Source organism: Pantherophis guttatus, chromosome 5 (assembly GCF_059756535.1).
Source record: "Pantherophis guttatus breed Tessera chromosome 5, ASM5975653v1, whole genome shotgun sequence".
In the NCBI taxonomy this organism is placed as follows: Eukaryota; Metazoa; Chordata; class Lepidosauria; order Squamata; family Colubridae; genus Pantherophis; species Pantherophis guttatus.
Window position 1 is genome coordinate 111,731,086 of NC_142067.1, and position 16,977 is coordinate 111,748,062.

Here is a 16,977-nt window from a genome sequence, read left to right on the forward strand (position 1 = left end):
AGTAGAAATAAAAATCTGTTGTTTAATGGCTCAACATCACTCAACCAACTATCACCCATCCCAGGAGTAAAACTCACCTTTTCATCATGAATGTACAAAGTCATTCAGGCAGGTTTCCTGAGTATTACAGAATAAAACTCACCTTCCCCTGTTGATTTACTTGGTCATGAATCCTCCAGTCATCATTATAGTATGAGTAGAACACATTATGCCTCTTGGAGGAATAGAAATAAAAATCTTTTTGTTATTAGCCCAAAGTTACTCGATCAACTGTGATCCGTACCCGAGGAGTAATACTCACCTTTTCCTGGTGAATTGTACAAAGTCATTCAAGCAGCTCTCATGAGTATTTTGGAATAATACTCACCGTCTCCTTTTGATTGACTTGGTTATGAATCCTCCAGTCACAGTTACAGTATGAGTAGAACACATGATGCCTACTGGAGGAATAGAAATAAAAATCTCTTTGTTATTAGCCTAAAGTCATTTGATCAACTGTCGTCCATACCCCAGGAGTAATACCCACCTTTTCAATGTGAATTGTACAAACTCATTCAGGCAGCTTTCATGAATATTCTAGAATAGAACTCACCTTCTCCTTTTTGTTTGCTTGGTCACAAATCTTCCGTTCCTGCTTACCGTAGCAGGAGAATCTGTTATCCATACTGCAAGAGTAGAAATAAAAATCTGTTGTTTAATGGCTCAACATCACTCAACCAACTATCACCCATCCCCAGGAGTAAAACTCACCTTTTCCTAGTGAATTGTACAAAGTCATTCAGGCAGCTTTCATGAGTATTCTGGAATAGAACTCACCATGTCCTTTTGATTTACTTGGTCATGAATCCTCCAGTCATGGTTACAGTATGAGGAGAAGATATCATGCCTACTGGAGGAATAGAAATAAAAATCTCTTTGTTATTGGTCCCAAGGTACTCAATCAATTGTCATCAGGACCTCAGGAATAATACTCACCTTTTCAATGTGAATTGTACAACGTCATTCAGGAAGCTTTCCTGAGTATTACAGAATAAAACTCACGTTCTGCTGTTGATTTACTCGGTCACAAATCCTCCCATCATATTTACCATTTAATAGAACCTATTATTCCTTCTGCAGGTATAGAAATAGAAGTCTCTTGGTTATTGGGCCAAGGGTACTCAACCAAATGTCGCCTGTACCCCAAAATAATACTCACCTTTTCCTGGTGAATTGTACAAAGTCATTCAGGCAACTTTCATGAGTATTCTGGAATAGAACTCACCTTGTCCTTTTGATTTACTTGGTCACAAATCCTCCAGTCATGGTTACAGTAGGAGTAGAACACATCATGACTACTGGAGGAATAGAAATAAAAATTCTTGGTTATTGGTCCAAAGGTACTCAATCAACTGTCATCCAGACACCAGGAATAATACTTACCTTTTCAATGTGAATTATACAAAGTCATTCAGAAAGCTTTCCTGAGTATTACAGAATAAAACTCATGTTCTGCTCTTGATTTACTCAGTCACGCATCTTCCAGTCATGCTTACTGTAGTAGAAGAACCTTTTATCCATACTGCAGGAATAGAAATAAAGTCTGTTTTTTAATGGGTCAACATCACTCAAACAACTATCACCCGTCCCCAAGAGTAAAACTCACCTTTTCTCGTAATTGTACAAAGTCATTCAGCAGGTTTCCTGAGTATTACAGAATAAAACTCACCTTCCCCTATTGATTTACTTGGTCCCGAATCCTCCAGTCATGGTTACAGTATTAGTAGAACACATCATGCCCATTGGAGGAATAGAAATAAAAAACTCTTGGTTATTGGTCCAAAGGTACTCAATCAATTGTCATCCGGACCCCAGAAGTAATACTCACCTTTTCGATGTGAATTGTACAAAGTCATTCAGGCCGCTTTCATGAGTATTCTGGAATAAAACTCACCTTCTACTGTTGATTTACATGGTCATGAATCCTCCCGTTATGTTTATCATTTGAGTAGAACCTATTATTCCTTCTGCAGGAATAGAAATAGAAGGATCTTGGTTATTGGGCCAAACGTACTCAACCCAATGTCATCCATACCCCAGGAGTAATACTCACCTTTTCTTGGTGAATTGTATAAAGTCACTGAGGCTGATTTCATGAGTATTCTAGAACAGAACTCACCTTCTCCTGTTGATTTACTTGGTCACGCATCTTCCAGTCATGCTTACCATAGTAGGAGAGCCTGTTATCCATAGTGCAGGAATAGAAATACAAATCTGTTGTTTAATGGCTCAACATCACTCAAAAACTATCACCCGTCCTCAGGAGCAAAACTCAGCTTTTCCTTGTGATTGTACAAAGTCATTCAGGCAGGTTTCCTTAGTATTACAGAATAAAACTCACCTTCCCCTGTTCATTAACTTTATCACGAATCTTCCAGTCCTGCTTTCTGTAGTAGGAGAACCTGTTATTAATACTCCCGCAGTAGAAATAAAAATCTCTAGTATTAAGGCTCAACATCATTCAAACAACTATCACCCATCCCCAGGAGTAAAACTCACCTTTTCCTGGTGAATTGTACAAAGTCGTTCAGGTAGCTTTCATGGGTATTCTAGAATAGAACATACCTTCTCCTTTTGATTTTCTCGTTCATGAATCCTCCAGTCATGGTTATAATATGAGTAGAACATATGATGCCTACTGCAGGAGTAGAAATAAAAATCTCTGGTTTATTTTCCAAAAATCGCTAAACCAATTGTCCTTCCATATACTCTTTAAGGGTAGCCCCATGTAGAGCGTGTTGTAATACTCACGATGGGAAGTGACTAGGTTATGAATTTCTGTGACTAGGTTCTGCTCTTCAAGCAGGAGTCATAAGTTCAGGAGGATCCCCAGGTTACGTACAGGGTCTGTTTGGCATAGTGTCATCCCATCCAAGACTAGTGGTGGCAATTCTCCCTGAGTCAATGAACTCCAAACCCAGAGTCACTCTGTCTTGTCAGGGTTTAGTTTCAACCTGTTGCTCCCCATCCAGTCCCTAACAGTCACTGTGAGAGGATGAGATGACATCACTTAACTCACCACGGGCCGAGACATACAGCTGAGTATCATCAGCATATAGATGATACCTCAGTCCATGGTGACAAATGATCTCTCTTAGTGGTTTAATATAAATGTTGAACAGGAATGGAGAGAATACCGAATCCTGCAGAACCCCACAAAGCAGTGGGTGAGGGGTGGATCTCTCCTCTCCTATCAACACTGATTGAAAGCAGCCACAAAGGAAGGAAGTGAACCAGGATAGCACAAGGCCCCCCACTCCCATCCCTAAAGCCACTCCAGAAGAATACCATGGCCGATGGTATCAAAAGCCACCGAGAGGTCAAATAGAGCAAGGATCCATGCACTACCCCAATCCCGATCCCTCCAAAGATCATCCAAACCAATGCCATTTCTGTCCCAAATCCAGGCCTGAATCCTTTACTGGTGGGGGTCTAGATAATATGTTTCATCCAGAAACCTCTGGAGTTGCCATGCAACCACCTTCTCAACAACCTTCCCCAAAAAGGAAAGATTGGAGACAGGACAGAAATTATCCAACAGGGTGGAATCTAGCAATGGAATGTTATGCATTTTGGAATGCCATGCAGCATTCATACACATGCTGAATGGAAAATTTACCCAGGGACCAAGCAGAGGGAATTGTAGGATACACCAAAAAGTGGGCTTGCTTGAAAAACAAGTTTGGAATGACCCAGGTCACAGTATTCCATGTACTCTCTGTAAGCTACACAATAAAGTCCATATATATCTCCCTCCTGGGTACCCTGGGGCTAGCCACCATCTTCAACAGTCCTAGTGGTTTTACCGGGCAACTTCTTTGCTGAAGGACATCCATGGAAGCTGGCTAGATAGGCCTCTATGTCTTTCTTCATCCACTGCCACCAAAACTGCCTCATCAAAACTGCTGGGTGAGATCATTCGTAGTTTCGGGGTGAGGTATCATCAGTATGCTGATGATACCCAACTTTACATCTCCAACCCGGATCAACCCAGCGATGCCCTTTCTGTGATGTCCTAGAGGTGGTGCGGGTCTGGATGGGTAGGAACAGGCTCAGACTCAACCCCTCCAAGACAGAGTGGCTGTGGATGCCGGCATCTCATGATCTAGTATCCCCATCGCTTCTGATGGGAGGGGAGTGTCTAGCTCCCTCGGAAAGGGTTTGTAATCTTGGCATCCTCCTTGACTCACGGCTGTCCTTGGTGGACCATCTGACGGCTGTGACAAGGGGGGCTTTTGCACAGGTTTGCCTGGTGCGCCAGTTGTGCCCTTTCCTAGACAGGGATGCCCTCCGTACGGTCACTCATGCTCTCATTATTTCTCGGCTGGATTACTGCAATGCCCTCTACATGGGCCTGCCCTTGGGGTGGACCCAGAGGCTCCAATGGTCCAGAATGCGGCTGCGTGGGTTTTTACAGGTGCTTCCCGTTACTCCCATATAACACCATTGTTGCGCGAGCTGCACTGGTTGCCGGTGGTCCTCCGGATCCGCTTCAAGGTGCTGGTGCTCACCTATAAAGCCCTTCATGGCATGGACCCGGGGTACTTGCAGGACTACCTCCTACCAGTCTCCTACCGCCCAGTGCGCTCACATAGGACTGCCCTCCTCCAAGTCCCATTAGCCAGACAGTGTCAGCTGGTGGCCCCCAGGATGAGGGCGTTCTCTGTGGTCGCACCGACCCTCTGGAATGGTTTACCCACTGGATTCCAGATGGCCCCTGACCTCCGCACCTTCCGCGCCGAGTTAAAGACATGGCTCTTTCAGCAAATTCCCTGATCTGCCGTGCATTTTAATTTGGGGATTTGGGATTTTTAAATCGGATTTTAACATTTTAATTTTATTTATTGTTGAGTTGTTTTATTCTGTGAGCCACCCCGAGTCCCTTAGGAGAAGGGCAGCATATAAATATGACAATAAATAAATGAATAAATAAATAAATAAATAAATAAATAAATAAATAATGAGGTGAAAGTTTTTCACAAATCCAAATGGCTTAGCTGCAATATTAAGTTCCTGGGGCTCAACGGGATATATAATTTACTCCCCATCAATGCCAGTCCATCTCTTAAGGACAACTTGCCTTTGTGTTGTTGGAACCACTCATTTCTGGCTTCTTTTAGGGTTGTGTTAGGTCTTCGGTCAGCTGTGATGGTGTTACTTCCTGCTGTCCAGAACAACTAGACACAAGAACAGTTTTTTCCCGAATGTCATCACTCTGCTAAACAAATAATTCCCTCACCACTGTCAAACTATTTACTAAGTCTGCACTACTATTAGTCTTCTCATCGTTCCTATCACCCATCTCCTCCCACTTATGACTATATGACTGGAAATTTGTTGCTTGTATCCTTACAATTTATATTGACTGTTTCCTAATATGATTTGATTGCTTATTTGTTCCCTATGACTATCATTAAGTGTTGAACCTTATTATTCTTGATGAATGTATCTTTTCTTTTATGTACACTGAGAGCATATGCACCAAAGACAAATTCCTTCTGTGTCCAATCACACTTGGTCAATAAAGAATTCTATTCTATTCTATTCTATTCTATTCTATTCTATTCTATTCTATTCTATTCTATTCTATTCTATTCTATTCTATTCTATTCTATTCTCATGCGGGCCAGTGCTGCTACTTGTTTGGAGGGAATGATGGAGTTGACAACCTCCTCTCAAGCACTGTTGTACTGTGGCATTCGTGAGAGGACATTTGCCAAAATATTTCACTGTCCTGGTAGATAGCAAGAGAGTGAAGTTGAAGCAATTGAAATATTGGACCCATTAGACCTGCTTGGGAAACAGCTTTTGGGGAGACTTCAGTACTTCTAAGTTCTTTTGTTCCATCCACACCTTAAAAGGAAACTTACTACCTTTCAGGAATTGCCTCCAGGTTAGGCGAGCCCAGCAAAGGGCTTCCTTTTCCCAGCTAGCCCATCACCTCTCAGTCTCAGAGAGCTTGTGGAATATGTAGGCACAAGGCTGAAACTACCCTTTTTCATTCTTCTGGAGGAGCACCACCCTCACGGCCCACCCCAATGGTCCCCTTGAAGTGATGTCCTGGTGCCTGGAAGCTGTACGGATCTGGATGGGGAGAAACAGACTCAGGCTCAACCCATCCAAGACCGAGTGGCTGTGGTTTCTGACGTCCCAATATAGTCAGTTGGTGCCATCACTGACTATTAGGGGCGAGTCGTTGGCTCCCATGGAGAGGGCTCACAACTTGGGTGTCCTCCTGGACTCACGGCTGTCTTTAGAAGAGCATTTGACAGCTGTGGCCGGGAGGACTTTTTATTAGGTCCGCCTGATCCGCCAGTTGTGTCCCTTTCTGGATCGGGACTTGTTAAGTACAGTCACTTCCCACCTGGACTACTGTAATGCTCTTTACATGTGGCTCCCCTTGAGGAGCACTTGGAGGCTCCAGCTGGTCCAGAATGCAGCTGTGTGGGTGGTTATGGGAGTGACATGGAGCTCCCATGTGACTCCCCTCCTGCGCAAGCTGCACCGGTTCCCGGTGGTCTTCTGGGTGCGCTTCAAGATTTTGGTTACCACCTTTAGAGCGCTCCATGGCTTAGGACTGGGGTATCTACAAGACCGCCTTCTGCCACCAGTAGCCTCTCACCGACCAGTACGCTTCCATAGAGAGGGGCTTCTCAGGGTGCCATCGGTCAAACAGTGTCAACTGGTGGCCCCCAGGGGGAAAGCCTTCTCTGTGGGGGCACCTGCCATCTGGAACGAGCTCCCCCCGGAGATACGGAGGATCCCGGATCTGTGCAGTTTCCACCGTGCCCTCAAAACATTCCTATTCCAGCAGGCTGGTCTGGCCTAACTTCCCTTTTAAATTGCTATTTTTAAATTTGTCTTATAAATTGGGTGTTTTAAATTTGTTTTGGGCCAAATTATTTAATGTATTTTAAATGGTTTTTAACGTTTGTACTATGTGTATTTTATCTTTTGGCTGTTCACCACCCTGAGTCCTTCGGGAGTAGGGTGGTATATAAATTTAATAATAATAATAAAAAAAAATGGCCACATCACTGGCGTCTTCTTGTATTACATAGGGCTTGTCTGGGTCAGAGTGCTTCAGCACCAGCTCAGCGATGAAAAGATGCTTTAGCTTCTTGAATATAGTTTGGCATTCGAGTGGGCAGTTCAGAGGTTGGCTGGGCTTGTGTTTGGTTTCCCCACCTTGTCAGCAACAAATTTGTGATCGGTAGGGCTATTTGAGTGAATGTGGAGATGAATTGGCGATAGAAGTATGCAAAGCCAATAAAACTTTACAACTGTTTCCTCATTCAAGGGGATGTCACTCTAGTATTATTCAGACCTTCCCAGATCCTTCTCTATGCCAACTTTCAAGATCTGGTACCCTAGGTAGTCTATGCTGGTCTTATGGAAATCACGCTTGGATAACTTTGCATAAAGTTGAGCCCTCCGCAGTTTCTCAACTACCATTCTGACCAATTTCACATGCTCCTCCTTGGTTTTGGTATAGATTAATATAACATCCAGATAGATCAGAATTCCTTTGTACAGGTGTTTATGCAGGACTTCATTTATTAACTGCATGAACACTGCTGGGGGCCCCTGTAGTCCAAACAGCATCACCCTTAACTGGTAGCAGCTCAGGGGCAGTTGAATGTGGTTTTCCATTCACCCCCTTCCTTAATTCTCTTCTTTGTGCGGTGCCCCAATATGTCTTTCAACAATGGGAGTGGATATATATTTTCTACATATGTATAGTTTAGTCCTCTAAAGTTGACGCACAGACTAAGGAACCCATCCTTATGTTTGTTAAAAAACATAGGGGCTACCACCCTTGATTTGGCTAGTTGAATGAAGCCCTTGCCCAAATGTTTGCCTATGAAGTGCGGAGTTCCTCCATTTCTATGGGCGCCACTGAAGATAGCTTTGGTAACTTGACCCAAGACATGATCTCAATGGCACAGTCTGTGGGCAATGGGGTGGAAGTGTGTCGGACTCCTTTTTGCTAAAAACCATGGCCAGGTCATGACACTCTTTAGGAATCAATGGCTCTGAGCCAACGCCTCCCTCTAGTTTATTGGCAATTTCCACTTTCACTTTCTTAACCATAGGCGTGAGGTGGCTTCTTAGCACTTTACCTAACTTTTGCCAGTTTGATACTTTCCTTCGCATCCACCACCTGTCTCTATCCCAATTGACAGATGGGCTCCAATTTTTCTACCATGCCAGGCCTAGGACCATGGCCTCTGTCATCCCAAAGGTCACAATAAATCAAATAGTCTCTGTGTGGGTCCCAGCTTTCAGCTTCACAGGCTTGGTTAGGCAGATCGCTGGCACTTATCAAACTTTCTAGCTGGGAAAATGCTGTAGGCTTCCTTAGCCTCATCCCTAGCTTTGCTACCACCTGGGGGATAACCAGGTACCTGGTGTACCCCCACAGGGCCAGAAGGATCCCCTTTATATTTGAGGAAGACCCCAAAATCTCCACCCTGGCAGTCATAGGGATGGTGATGCCACTTACCATCAGGTCATCTTCTCCTTCATGGTTACCCTTATAGAAGACTGATCCCATCTTGGCAAAGGTCGGAGTTCCCTCCCCCTCATGGATGGAGGGGAGAACTCTACAACTTGTTGCCCTGCATGAGTTCTCTTACTTGATTTCAGTGGAAATATTTTCTTCTTTGGTTGGCTCGGAGGCTGGGGAGCCATCATCAATTTTGGTGCAAGACACTTGGCAGCTCAGTGCCCCTCCTTTTCATAGCAAAAGCAGGACCCTTTGGCTGGAGGCGCACTCCCTTTTCCTCCTCTGGGAGCTGCTTGCTTCTCCGTCCCTGATGTGGAACATCCATCATTCACTCCTTTGTGGTTGTGGGCAATTGCTGGGATTTCTCAGTCCTTGGCTTTCCTGCCTATTGCAGGACTAGAACTCCTCATCTCAAACTCCTTGCTTTACCTTTAAATGAAACCCATTTAGGGAGATTGTGTGTGCCCATCTCTCGCAACTGGCTAAGCAGCTCAGTATAACCTGCCACTTACCAACAATCTCCCTGAAAAGGGAGTCTGCCCTCTCCCCTCCCCAGGGACTGAGGTTTATGCAAGTGATCTGTGTTGGGTCATCTCTGATGTCATAATGGAGGGAGGGGAGGAGGCAGAGAGGTCTGAGATTGGCAGGGAAGACCAAGCTGCCCAGATCCTTGACTACCCAGATGGGTTCACATGATACACTGAACCTTATTCCCAGCTGAAGATTCCACCTTGTCTGCATATACAGCTTATGGCACATCCATATTGGTTTATCTGAACATTTTAGATGGCTATTTATATTGCACAAAGGGAGCCAAGGTGGCTAATAAAGAAATAATAATAATAATAATAATAATAATAATAATAATAATAATAATAATAATAATAATAATAATAATAATAATAATAATAATAATAATAATAACAACAACAACAACAACAAACAACAACAACAACAACAACACTAATAATAATTCATTTATTTTAAAAAGTTTATTTATTTATAAATTTTATAATATAAATAAATACAAAAACCCACAGTAAAGTTAACATGTCATAAGATCACTGACTTAAAAAATGCAGACACACCCGCGAATGCACGCACACACACATGCATACAAAAGTGAATTTGATAGAAAAACTGATTTTTTTTTGACAGAGAATAACAGAGTTGGAAGTGTCCTTGGAGATCTTCTAGTCCAACCTCCTGCACAAGCAGGAGTCTCTATACCCATGATGTCGAACCTATGGAACAAGTGCCACAGGTGGCACACAGAGTCCTCTCTCCGGGCATGCCAGCTGTCACCCAGCCCAGCTCCACCGCACATGTGTGCACACCTCCCTCTGGCCAGCTGGTCTTCGGGTCTCTGCCACACATGCACGGGGCCTTCCCCGATCGCAGTTTCTCCCCCCGGAGTATGCTAGCTTTCTCCTGCATTTTTGCCACCTGTGCCTTCTCCGATCTCTGCCGGTTCAACCCTCCGCAGGTGCCTCTCTGTGGCAGAAATGCAGGAGAAAGCTAGGGCATGCTGATGGGAGAAACTGAGGAGATTGGGGAAGGCACGAGAGGCAAAAATGCAGGAGAAAGGTAGCTCACACTGGGGGGAGAAACAGATCAGGGAAGGCATGGGCTGCAGAAATGCAGGAGAACCAACCTGGAAGCCAAAACGGGGGCCGGGGAATAGGGCATATGTGCCAGGGGGAGCATGTGGGGGAATGCGTGCACATGCATGGGGCCAGGGTGCATTCACGGGGGTGCTTGGATTGCATTTTGGGGATTGGGGCATGCGCACATGCATTTGTGCAGTTTGGGCACTCGGCACCAAAAAGATTAACCATCACTGCCCTATACCATTCCAAACAAATTGCTGTTCAATCTCTATTTTAAAAACTCCAATGATGGAGTACCCACAATTTCTGGAGTAAAGCCATTCCACTGTTCTCACTGTTAGGAAATTTCTCCTTAGCTCTACATTGCTTCTTTCCTTGATTAGATTCCATCCATTGCATCTTGTCCTATCTTCTGGTGCTTTGGAAAATAGGTTGACCCCCTCTTTTTTTTTTTTTTGTGGCAGCCCCTTAGATATTGGAACACTGCTATCATATCACCCCTATTCCTTCTTTTTATTAAACTAGACATACCCTATTCCTGCAACTGTTCTTCATATGTTTATATGAAGGAAATAATTTATATTAGGAAGTAATTTTAACTGCTTTAATGCAATACTACTTCCTTCCCTAGAACCAATTCAGCCCAGCATCGAAAATGTTTTGATTGCATTAGTGCAGTTTCTTATCCACAGCAACTTTAAGATGACTGGACTGCAATTATTGGAATTTCCCAGCTAACAATAAGAACATCATGATCAGCCTTATCCTCTAATCATTTTTAAGCCCTCAAATTTTGGCTATGGTTAAAAAAAGGCCTGTTTTTACCCCAGTGCTAGAAATCAAACTGTAAAGTCCTCAAGGCAGCAATCCGAGCTTCTGTTGCTGCTGCAGTTAGCTTATATTAACCAAGACTTTCAAAGACTGAGTTCTTTCCAGATGTGAATCCCACACTTGCAAAACTGCATCTAGTCCTGGTCGCCATCAGTGGTGGGTTGCCCCCGGTTCGGACTGGTTCGCAAGAACCGGTAGTAAAACCGGCAGGAAGCTCCACCCACTGACCTGGAAATCATTATACTTGATCTGCGCATGCGCGGGCACGATGCGAACCAATAGTAAAGGTAAGTAGAACCCACCCCTGGTCACCATCATACAAAAAAGATGTTGAGACCCCAGAAAGTGTCCAGAGAAGAGCAACAAAGACGATAAAGGGTCTAGAAGCTAAACTGTATAACGAAGGGATAAAGGTGCTAGATATGTTTAGACTAACTGAAAAGGCTTAGGGAAGATCTGATAGAGGTCTTCCAATACCTGTCGGAATAGAGGTCAACCTATTCTCCAAAGCACCTGAAGGCAGGACAAAAAGTAATGGATAGATGATTATTAAAAAGAGATCCTGTTTCCCGAGAATGAGAAATTAATCAGTGGAACAGCTTATCCCTGGGATTTATGGGTGCTCCATCACTGGAGATTTTCAAGAAGAGACTGGACAGCTATATAGGGTCTCCTGCTTGAGTAGGGATTTGGACTAAAAGACCTTCCAACCCTACTATTCCATGTTCTTTGTTCTATGAAGTATAATTCCCAGAATTTTCAGTAATGGCTACGTTGACTGGAGAATTCTGGGAGTAGTATATCATTTAGACTGGGAAGACTACAAGGCAATTTTCATACTAGTGTAATAACTGTTATTGATCTAGCCTTCAGTTTTTTACGTGCTTTCTGAAAACTATTTCCACTGGATTCAGTATGACATTTTCCTAATTATGGGTTCCTCTGACTTTTTTCCTTTTTAAAAATCATAATAGGTAGACAGCCTAATTTTTCAAGATCATGGCTCTATAGTGAGTACGGGTTATTATGCAGTAATGTACCTTGGTACTTGGCAGATATACATACTTATAGATATCTTCTTTAAAAGGTTTTGATAGGCACATTTGTATTATGCAATGCACTTCAGGAGAAGCCACAGCATCAACTGGGTGCCACAAAAAGTGAGAAGTTAATGTTGCCATGGCAATAAGCACCACTTTCCTTCCTTTCTGCCATTCTTTACAGAGGGAGGGAAGACTCCACGGGTAACTAACCCTTTCATTCCAATAATAATAAGCATTGTTTTGGGAAAAATTATTTATTGAGACTATATCAATATTAAGAGTTCGGCTTTATCATGCAGGCCAGATCTAAAACAAATTTTTGAAAACCCCATTATCTGAACACATGAAACTATCTCATGGATGAATCCTGTCTCATGGCAAACTAAAATTTGCCTCCAGCCTTTTCCCCTTCTTCAAGTTTAGAGAGACTAATCTTCTGACAGATGGATTTCACACCATCCAAAATATTTCAAATCATAATGCAGAAATATTTATCTCTCTCTCTTTTAAGATTTAAAGATTCTACTGTCACCCATGTTACTCATGTCTAGTTTAACAAGTTGTTGAGCTCCCCACAGAATATTTGCAATACCGCCTTTCCAAAAGGATCAAGAACACACACACACACACACACAAACACACACACACACACACACACACAAATCCACTTAAGTTAGCACTTACATATAGCGGTAACATTTGAAAGCTAGCCAGTTGTTTTGCTTTTAACAAATATGCTAATGTGATCTAAATTCAGAAGCTAGAGAGCTGTTGAACAATTTTTTTTCAGATAGGAAAAGGGAAATATTTTCAGAGATGTGAATATATCAGAACAACTCCACTGTACAAATAGTGTAAAGTTTATTTCAGGGGCTTTACAGACCAATGGTACAAAACTGAATTCAGGAAGAATGATGAAGTGGTTGGCTCTGAAATGCAGTTTTCACACTGTCTACTCAAGCCATGTTTCTTACAAAGTCATATTTCTCTGAATGCAATATATCCTCTGGTCAAAATTATTATTATTATTTTTTAAAAAAGAATTGTTTAATGTGCCATGTAATGGGACAGAACGATTGGATATAACATTATCTGGGTTATATCTCTCATTAACAGTAATAATGAGAGAGACAATCTGTTCTTTCTTTTTATTAAAAAAATATTTGATGGATTTCAGGCAAATCATTATCAATCATTTTAAAAAGCATACTGCCTTTATGAATAACTGTACCTGTAAGGTACTTTTCCTACATATAAACTATTTTTTTGACGTTTAATCTTATCAATCTTTTAAAGATAGTTTTACCAATTCTATACTGCTGTCTTCGGTAATTATTTTCTAGTGTAACTGTTTATCCAGAGACATTAGCTATAATAGTGAAATACAAAGTCATTAATAAAGTATCATCTAGATATTACATGTCCCATAGTCTTAGAAACATAAATTAAATTCTTGAAGCAGCTTTTTCAAGCTTTATGTTATGCTGTTGAATGTTAATACAAAAGAAAAATTAAAAAAAATAAAGAAATGATCACCGTGGAAAATATTAACCAAAATGCTAGTTAACAGTGGAAACTTTTTTTTAAAATGTTCACATTCCTCTGGAAGATTTTCTAGGTTCAAGTTTGTTGTTGAAAGTTCATAGACAAGAATGGTAACCAGTTTTTTTTTTCTTATTCATTGCATTCTCCTACTGCATTTCAACTTCATCTTTCTCAGTCTAAAAATGTGATAAGAAGATAGCGAGACAAGTTTATTTTAGTTATCAAATTAAGCTCCTTTTCATGCTTTTCTTGGTGGGAAGTTAGACTACAGAAGACTATACCAGTTGAAAGGCAACTCATTTAGAACTCTATAATCATACAATATGTGCAATTTATTTTCAGATATGTGTAATGATGTGTAATGCAGATATTTTTTTTAACTTCCTCCAGGAATAGCACTGATTTAATTACTCATTTAGATTTTTATTTTGTTTGGCTGACTTTTATGAAATCAGTCGGAGGAACAACATTGATTGGCTTTTTCATTATCATGTGTCCTTAGCAGAGGTGGTATTCAGCAGGTTCTGACCAGTTCTGGAGAACCAGTAGCGGAAATTTTGAGTAGTTCGGAGAACCAGTAAATACCACCTCTGACTAGCCCCGCCCCCAACTATTCTCTGCCTCCTGAGTCCCAGCTGATCCGGAGGAAATGGGGATTTTGCAGTAACCTTCCCCTGGAGTGGGGAGGGAATGAAGATTTTACAGTATCCTTCCCCTGCCACACCCACCAAGCAATGCCCACCAAGCCACACCACGCCACCCCCACCAAGCCACCCCCACAGAACCGGTAGTAAAAATTTTTGAATTCCACCACTGGTCCTTAGCATATTGAGATTAGCAGGAATTTAGATGATTAGCAAATGCATTTCAAACTGCTTTTCAGTAATTTGGGAGTAGGAACTGGGAATATGGAGAACATTCCCTAAAATACAAGCAATTCAGAGTTTAAAAATAATTATAATTCCTTCACAGTTTCAGAAGCCTCAGCTCTGTGCTTGCAAGAATGAAGCTGCATCAATTTGCCACTCTGTTTTATCTATGTAGCATTAAGATAAATGTTTTTGGTTGTGTAATTGAACTTTAGTCTCTATTTATTATTCTTACATGTTTTAAAGCAGTCTTGTAAATGTCTCTTTGGACAGAAACCTCATGAAAATGTTTATTCTTTCTTAAGACCCAGCTCAGTGTTAAGAAATAAAATATCATTCAGGTTAAAGCTTAAGTCCTGGTAACTGACATCAGAAGCTAAGCTGGATCAGCTCCAGTTAATACACAGAGAGGTATACCTGAGAAATCCAAGACAGACTATGAGAAGAAGAAAAAAAATCTCAGAAGGCAATGTCAAATCACTTCTATATACTTTATCATGCCAAGCCAACTGCATGTAAGACACAATTGGTCCCAATCAATTTGAATAAAAAACCCCCAACTTTTCTTAGTTTTGTATGGAGATTCTCAGTCATCCAGGTCATGGTTGCCCCAAAGGTGCTTTTTCAAAAGTCAACTGGACTTTGCTTTCCCTTGAAGATGTTTTCGCTTCTCATCCAAGAACTTTTTGGATGAGAAGCGAAATGTCTTCAAGGAAAAACAAAGAAAGTTTGGTTGTCTTTTGGAAAAGCACCTTTGGACTTTTGCTTACTTACTTAAAAACGATTGTCAGAAATTACAAAGCCTTGAATAAAATAGAACAAGCAGAATGGATATATAGTACACAAGCTGATCAGACTCTGACTTTATACTTTTAAATATGCTATTTTAAAGTGTGCGTCTAAATCCTGCTTTGGAGCTTGAGTCGTTAGTTTGCATGGCATTTGTATAATTCTTAATAGTGAAATTTCTGTTTTAACCTCTACATTATAGCTCTCTTTAGTCCCTTCAGGCCAATGGAAGGTGAAATATTTTACAATTAGCTCTGCAAAAGTCTATCAATGGATCACTATGAATAATTCATGGCAGCTCTAATCCGAATCTTAAAAATTTCCCCATTTTTCTGAGAAAGAATCTAGAGGCTATTATTGTAGCAACTTGCTGCCACCTACAGACCAAAGCAGCTTGTCCCCACTGGAAAATGAATTTAAATGATGGATACATTTAGTAATAACAATGTCCAGAAAAGGCAAAATTCAGGTTTTTGTTTTTTTTCCCTCTGAGAATCTGCTTTCATAAGGATTTGAAGGTGATGTTTCCAGTTTTGGTCTCCCGATGAATTAAAGTAACCATTTTGTGGCCCAGATTTTTTTTAAAAGAAACCATCTAATGATGGTTTTCTCAAATTAATAATAAATCAGGCTTCACCCAAAACTTTTCAATCTCTCTTGATAGAATTCTGTGTTAGACATACATTTGCCAGAATTGATGATCCATAACACTACCTACAGTTTTGGTTTGGTCCTGCGGTTTGGGAATTGAGTAAGCAAAAATTCTTTATGATTTCTTTAAAAGGGTGCATTGTTGTCTGCATTTCTTCCTACCGTGAACACTTTTTGAAAATGTTTTTCAAACATTTTTCCTCCCCATAGGAAAAAAAAGAATGTGTGTGTGTGTGTTCATTTCAGTACACAAGTTTTGTATTATTTTCTGCTAATATACATACTTTGGCATATTTCTGAGCTGCCCTATAAATTATATGCCATCATCAGGCTTGTTTCAAAGGCACAACATGATTACTTAGATTAGTTATTAAATTTTAATACTGTTCAGATAAATTTTAGCTTAAAAATGAAACTATAAATATAAATTTTAAAATGAAAAGTTATGATAGATGTGGATGTATTTCATACATTTTTGGTAACTCCATAGTATGGGTGTCATAGGATTAATGGCGCATACTTCATTTGATTGAAGAGAAGAGTGATTCTAATGGTCTGAATATCTATTCATTTCTAATTTTCTCTGGACCATTTCTAATAGCCATAATTCAATTCTTCCGATTTTGTTTTTCTTACTGGCATGATGGATTTAAACTGGTTCAAACAAAGTTTCAAGTTAAATGCATGAAGCTACTGTTGAAATAGGAGAAAATTGTTAATTGCAAATATTTCCACAATAATTACTTAACTAGTTAGGTTAACATACCCAACATTGCCAAAAAAACCCCCACAGCAAATATGGAATAGTATAGAAAAATAGCTTAAGCATTTAACATTCCAGCTAGTAACTACTTTGTTTTGCCTAGGTTCCTCATAGAGTAGGAAATCCAGCATTCACTAGAGTGAGAAAATTTTGAGATTTCAGCTTTGTTTTTCCTTTTTTTTCTCCTAACTCTAATAAACATGTAGCCCTGAAGAAGAGTAGCAAGACCTTATCTTAATGGAGTCCAGGTGTGATATTATTTACCTGTTTAATATATATTTGCTAACAAAATGTCATACACTTTCTTTTTCTGAAACAAAATCAGACA

At 40.9% G+C, this 16,977-nt stretch overlaps 1 long non-coding RNA gene across 1 annotated transcript; it reads right to left on the reverse strand.

The window, feature by feature from the left end:
* Positions 1-142: 142 nt before the first annotated feature.
* On the reverse strand, positions 143-9,109 carry LOC117667122 (uncharacterized). Its single transcript, XR_015734583.1, has 6 exons — positions 8,546-9,109; positions 1,423-5,216; positions 1,265-1,337; positions 593-1,113; positions 368-440; positions 143-214 (listed from the first exon to the last, which is right to left on the reverse strand). It is a non-coding gene; the product is annotated as an uncharacterized LOC117667122 (long non-coding RNA).
* Between the last annotated feature and the right edge of the window lie 7,868 nt (positions 9,110-16,977).